We start from the raw sequence: 6,386 nt of genomic DNA, 5'->3' as shown, positions 1-6,386 counted from the left end.
TAGCCCCCACACTGAGCACAGCCGAACAGCCACGCCCCAGCTCCTGGCAGGTGCCGGGAGACCCACTTGGGGAGTCGTCGCAGGGCACACAGACCCGGACCGGCAGTTATTGCGTAAGAGTGATGGGTCAGCGGGAAGCCGGCGGGCAAATACTGCACTTTGGGGAAAAAAATCTTCTGACGACCTACGAGGGCGGGGTGGGCAAGACACCACAGCCATCTCCACCCGGCCACAGGCCCCATCCCCATCTACAGTGGGGAAACTGAGACACCGAGGTGAAGGGAGCCTGCACGGATGCACGGCAGCCAGGGAAAGGGCAATGGTCATGGGCACCGAGCGATGACGAGCTGGCCAGGGATATTGGGGACTGTCCGGCCCAGCCCGCCCAGCCGACTAGGCTATCTACGTCTCTCTATGGCTTGTGGGGCCGGTGGGCCAGGGTAGAGGGGAGTGGCATGGTTTTGGTCTGACTGTCGGGCCCTCAGCCCTGTCCTGCCGGGTCCCCGCGGGGCGGCGTGGCATAGCAAGGGTCACAAGTTGGATGATAGACGTGAACGCGCGGAGTCCAGCGGGTCAAGGGCGCCGGCGGTGACTGTGCCCCTTGCAACTGCAGGCGCTGGGCCCAGGCGCGGTGTAGAGCTGCGGGCGGGGCCTGGGCGGGCCGTGGAGGCAGCCTCCGCTCCATGAGGCAGCCAGGGATGTCAGACTGTCAGCGGACATGACGCAGGGCTCTGGCGACGCGCAGACAACACGTGGCCCGCACGAGGTCCAGCAGGGGAGCCCTCATAGGGCGAGGTCCGTGGTGTCTGGGGCCTGGCAGCAGGTGGCGTGGGCCCAAGTGCCTGGGGGGCGGGGGTATGCGGAGCACAAGCCGCTGCGAGCTGAGCGCCAGCAGGCTCACGAGTGGGCGCTCGGCCCTCCGGCAGAAGCTCTTGGCCAAGGCCTGCTGCAGCGTGGCCATGGCCGAGCTGACCTGTGGCGGTGGAGGTGGTGGGAAGAGCACACGGTCTAGCTCGGCCTGCTGCACCATCTCGCTGTCATATTTGACAATCACCTGGATGATGGCGTTGTCCTGGTTGGTGAACATGCCCCAGTTGAGGTCACGTGCTCAAGATCGAGTTTTTACCGATGCGGGCTAGGCGGTCAATGGCGACGGTCTCAAAGGTGTGGCGCATCATGGGATACTCCGCCAGCACCTCACTGAAGTTGTCCACGCTCGGCGAGGACCGGCGGCAGGAGGTGTCGCCCCACATTCGCCGTGCGCCGGCCCTGCATCAGCAGGCAGATCTCCCCGAAATAGGAGGCATCGGACAGTTTCTTCTCCTTGTTGCCCTTGGTCAGCACGCTGACCACATCGTGCTGGATGAAGTACATCTTCTTGATGATGTAGTGACCTGGCTGGAAGACTTCAAATTTGAGCTTGTCAGCATGGCTGACACAAAGTTGGGGTCAGCATTGGCAAACAGCAGCATGGAGTCCACCAGCTTCCGGCAGTTCAAGTTGACAATGTCCTCCCGCAGCGGCCCGCTGAGCTCGCCCAGGATACTGTCCTCGTCGAACATCTTGTCCTGGTAGCGATGCTCATAGAAGTCATGGATCTTCTGGCAGGAGTCCTTGGGCAGCTTGTGGAAGGACATGTGCTGCTCCACCTGCTTGTCTTCCTAGTTCTGACCTCTTGAAGAGTCCAGCGATTGGATGAAGGCGATGGCTTGGCCAATGAACATGACGTAGCAGGTGACGCTCACGATCATACTCAGCATGGTCAGCCAGATGTCTGCCGTACTCTTGGGTACCTGGCAGTCGTACCCGATGCACAGCATGCGGCTCACGGCTCAAGAGCTCACTCAATGAGTGATTCACCATGTTGTTGATGGAGACCCAGCAGTTGTGTGGGAAATCCTGCAGCATCGGAACCAGAACTGCAGGCAGCCGTCCCAGTGGCACAGTAGCAGCAGCTGACGCAGTTGCAGACTGCATGACCGCGCTTGCCAGGTCGTACTCGTGTGGAAAATCTCCTCCCATTGGTGGAGGTAGTGGATGAGACACGAAAGCCACAGCATTCACAGGAGGCAGAGGATCTTGGTGAAGCGCACCATGGCTCGCAAACCTCGGAGTTGATGACTTTGTCTACGATGAGGAAGATGTAATCCACGGGGATGGAAGGAATAAAGTCCACCACAAACCATGTGTGCAGGTACTTTTTCTTGTTCTTCTAGGGGCCTAGAATAATCTCCGTGTTGATTTGTGGTGGTCAGAGCATGGAGAAGGGGAGACTGGGAGATAAAGGGTTTCTTTTTTAGGGTTTTGGGAAGGTTGACATTTGTGCAACTCTTGAGTGTACAGTAAACCACTGAATTGTACCTTTAAAATGGTGAATCTTACGTGAATTTTACTTCAATAAATAAGTGCTTGGAGTCCTGGACTGCAAAGTCGGTTTGAAATACAAGCTGCTTTTGGAAACCCTATACAGGGTTGCTATGAGTTGGAAATGATTTGACAGCACTTAGCAATAACAACAAAAAAGTGCTTAAAAATTTGTTTTCAAAGTATAGTACAGTTATTAATATTCTTGCATACATAATCTATTTCCTTCAACAATCTTTAACTTGTTGTTGTTAGGTGCCATCGAGTCGGTACCGACTCATAGCAACCTTATGCACAACAGAAAAAAACACGGCCTGGTCCTGGGTCAACCTTGCAATTGTTGCCACACTTGAGTGCAGTGATGCTGCCACTTTGCCAATCCATCTCATTGGGGGTCTTCCTCTTTTTCTCTGACCCTCCACCTTACCAAACATGATATCTTTCTCCAACGACTGGTCCCTCCTGACAATATGTCTGAAGTATGAGAGACAAAGTTTGGTCATCCTGGCCTCCAGGGAGCACTCTGGCTGCACTTCTTCCAACACAGATTTGTTTGTTCTTTAGGCAGCCCATGACACTTTCAATATTCTCCTCCAACACCATAACTCAAAGGCACCAGTTCTTCTACGATCTTCCTTATTCACTGTCCAGCTTTCACATGCATATGGGGTTATTGAAAATACCACGGCTTGGGTCAGGCACACCTTAGTCCTCAAGCTGACATCTTTTCTCTTCAACACTTTAAAAAGGTCTTGTACAGCAGATTTGCCTAATATAATACGTTGTTTGATTTCTTGACTGCTGCTTCCGTGAGTGTTGATCCAAGAAGAATGAAGTCCTTGACAACATCAATCTTTTCTCCATTGATAGAATGTTGTTTATTGGTCCAGTGGTATGGATTTTTGTTCTCTTTACCTTGAAATGCATCCATACTGAAGGCTGTGCTCTTTGATCTTCATCAGTAAGTATTTTAAGTCCTCTTCACTTTCAGCAAGCAAGGTTGTATCATCTGCGTATCACAGGTTGTTAATGAGTGTTCCTCCAATCCTGATGCCATGTGTTTCTTCATAGAACTCAGCTTATATATACATACATATGAGTTTATCAGGAAATGTCCTAATTTTGCCATCGCATTTGAAGAACAGCTTTGTTGGGTATATGATTCTTGGTTGCCAATCTTTTTCAATATGTCATTCTATTGCCTTCTTGCCTGCATGGTTTCTGCTGAGAACTCAGAACTAGTCTTATTGGTTCTCCTTTGTAGGTAACTTTTCATTTTTTCCAAGCTGCTCTCAGGATTCTTTCCTTGTCTTTGGTTTTGGAAAGTTTGATTATGATACGTCTTGGTGATTTTCCCCTGGGATCTACCCTGTTTAGGGTTCGTTCAGCTTCTTGTATGCTTATCTTCTCATCTTTCATGATGTTAGGGAAGTTTCCTTCCAACAACTCTTCTACAACTTTCTCTGTGCTTGTCACTTTTTGTTCTGGAATTCGGATCGCCCATAAATTGTTTCTCTTCATGGTGTCCCGCATAACTCTTAAGCTTTCTTTGGATGTTTTCATTCTTTTTTCTAATTGTTCTTTTAGCATACTAGTATTGAGAAATTTATCTTCAAGCTCATTAATTTGAGCTTCCATTACTTTTTTTGATTCTTTGTTTTTTCAATGAATTATCCATTTCTGAGATCTTAATTAATCTTCTGGATTTCTAATTGCAGATTTTGTATTGTTTCAAAATTTGCATTTATTTTCTCTGTTCTTGCAGTGTTTTCCTGAATTATTCTAAAGTTCGTTCTGTGTTCTCCTTGCTTTCCTCGATCTTTTGGTCAATCCATTGAAAGTACCTAATTAACATTCATTTTCAGTTAGTTCCATTTTCTTTTCTTACACTTGTTTTATGGTTCTGCATCTTGGTCATTTGTTTGAGTCATTCTCTCTTGTTTCTTCGTGTGAGCTAAAATTGTCTTTTCTCTCTGGAACATTGTGGGATTGTCAGATCTGTAAAAACAAACAGTGCAGTGATTGGACCAGGAGGGAGAAACCTGGTCCTAGATGGAATTCCTCTTGACTTCAATGTCATCTATGTTCAGGGCACTCGATCTGGAAGTAGTTTGTGGGGTCCCTTGATGGAGCTTGTTTCAGTGTCTGCTTGGACCACAGAGAAGCTGGGGGCAAGGTGACTGATTAAATGCTGGTCTGGTGGTTCTGTGTGTTTTGCAAGTCTGGAGCTGAGTCCACCTGAATCAAAATGGCACACCAAAGCAGGATCCCAACCATGCAGCTCTGAACCCCCAGTGAGCAGAGTCTGCACTGGGGGTGGATGAGGATGGGAGCTGGACACACTTATAGTCACCAGGGAATCCCGGGGAAAAAGAAGAAATTGCACGTTTTCCGTCGCCTGGGCGAATCTGCTCTGCCAGGCCTCCCCTCACTGCCAAAGCTGCTCCCAAGATGATCGAGCCATTCACCAGCCAGTCTCCCTCTTTCATCATCCCTGCTCAACCTCTCCTCCCAGCCAGCACTCCATACACATCTCTAACTTTTCGTCTGAAGTTCAGGTACCAAAATTTTCATCTGTGTATGTTTTATTTTGTCTTTCGTATCTTTGTTGTAGAGGATCCATGTAGTGTATCTGCCTAGTCCACCATCTTGTTGGAAGCCCTAAATAAACTTTTTTTATAGCAAATTGTTGTTGTTGTTGTTGTTGTTAAGTGCCATCAAATCAAATCCAACTCATAGCAACCCTGTCTAGGGTTTCCAAGCATTGGCTGGTGGGTTTGAACTGCCGACCTTGCAGTTAGCAGCCCATGCTTATCCTATAGCACCACACCAGTGAATTAGTACGATGGAAATAAAACCACTTGAACAATGAGTACTAGAAGAGTGTGTCCTCTGAACAACATGTATTCCAGTCCAAGTGATGCTGCTTAGTTGAATAGCATGCGTCCACATGGAAATGTGTGTTCATAAAGTGTATATCCCACGTGACAGTGCTCAGAATGCCTTCTCATCTGCCCTTTGTCTGATCCTGTGGTAAAGAATGTGGAATTTAGAGGCAGAAATTGCCAAGTTCTAGTCAAGAGGGTCACTATGAATTGGAACGAACTCGATGGCACTTAACAGCTTAACAAGTCTGATCTCCACCACTTATTGGCTGTGACTTTGGACCCATTGCTTAAACTTTCTGAGCCTAAGTTTCCTCATCTGTAAGACGGAGTCCTGGTGTGGCACTATAGGATAAACACTGGATTTCAAGGTCAGTTTGAACCACAAAGTTGTTGTTGTTAGGTGCCATCGAGTTGGTACTGACACATAGTGACCCTATGCACAACAGAACGAAACACGGCCCCATCCTGGGCCAACACTTAAGCCCATTGATGCTGCCACTTTGCCAATCCATCTCGCTGGGGTTCTTCCTCTTTTTCTCTGACCCTCCACCTTACCAAACATGATATCCTTCTCCAGCGACTGGTCCCTCCTGACAATATGTCTGAAGTATGAGAGATGAAGTTTGGCCATCCTGGCCTCCAAGGAGCACTCTGGCTGCACTTCTTCCAACATGGATCTGTTTGTTCTATTGACAGCCCATGACACTTTCAATATTCTCCTCCAACACCATAACTCAAAAGCATCAGTCCTTCTATGGTCTTCCTTATTCACTATCCAGCTTTCGCATGCCTATAAGGTGATTGAAAATATCATGGCTTGGGTCAAGTGCACCTTAGTCCTCAAGCTGACATCTTTTCTCTTCACTCCTTTAAAAAGGTCTTGTGCAGCAGATTTGCTTAGTGCAATACGTCGTTTGATTTCTTGATTGCTGCTTCCATGAGTGTTGATCCAAGAAGAATGAAGTCCTTGACAACATCAATCTTTTCTCCATTGATAAGAATATTGTTTTTGGTCCAGTGGTGAGGATTTTTGTTTTCTTTACATTGAGATGCAATCCATAAGGTAGGTGGTTCAAACTCACCAGCTGCTCTTTGGAAACCTTTACATAAATGAGGTTCTACATTGTACAGTAG

General features: G+C 48.0%; 1 pseudogene; it reads right to left on the bottom strand.

The window, feature by feature from the left end:
* Nucleotides 1–530: 530 nt before the first annotated feature.
* LOC102834863 lies at nucleotides 531–2,245 on the bottom strand (annotated as a pseudogene).
* Nucleotides 2,246–6,386: the final 4,141 nt, after the last annotated feature.

This window comes from Chrysochloris asiatica, unplaced genomic scaffold (assembly GCF_000296735.1).
Source record: "Chrysochloris asiatica unplaced genomic scaffold, ChrAsi1.0 scaffold00003, whole genome shotgun sequence".
Lineage (NCBI taxonomy): Eukaryota > Metazoa > Chordata > Mammalia > Afrosoricida > Chrysochloridae > Chrysochloris > Chrysochloris asiatica.
Note: the sequence above shows the minus strand (reverse complement) of the source record. Positions and strands in the feature narration are given on the sequence as shown.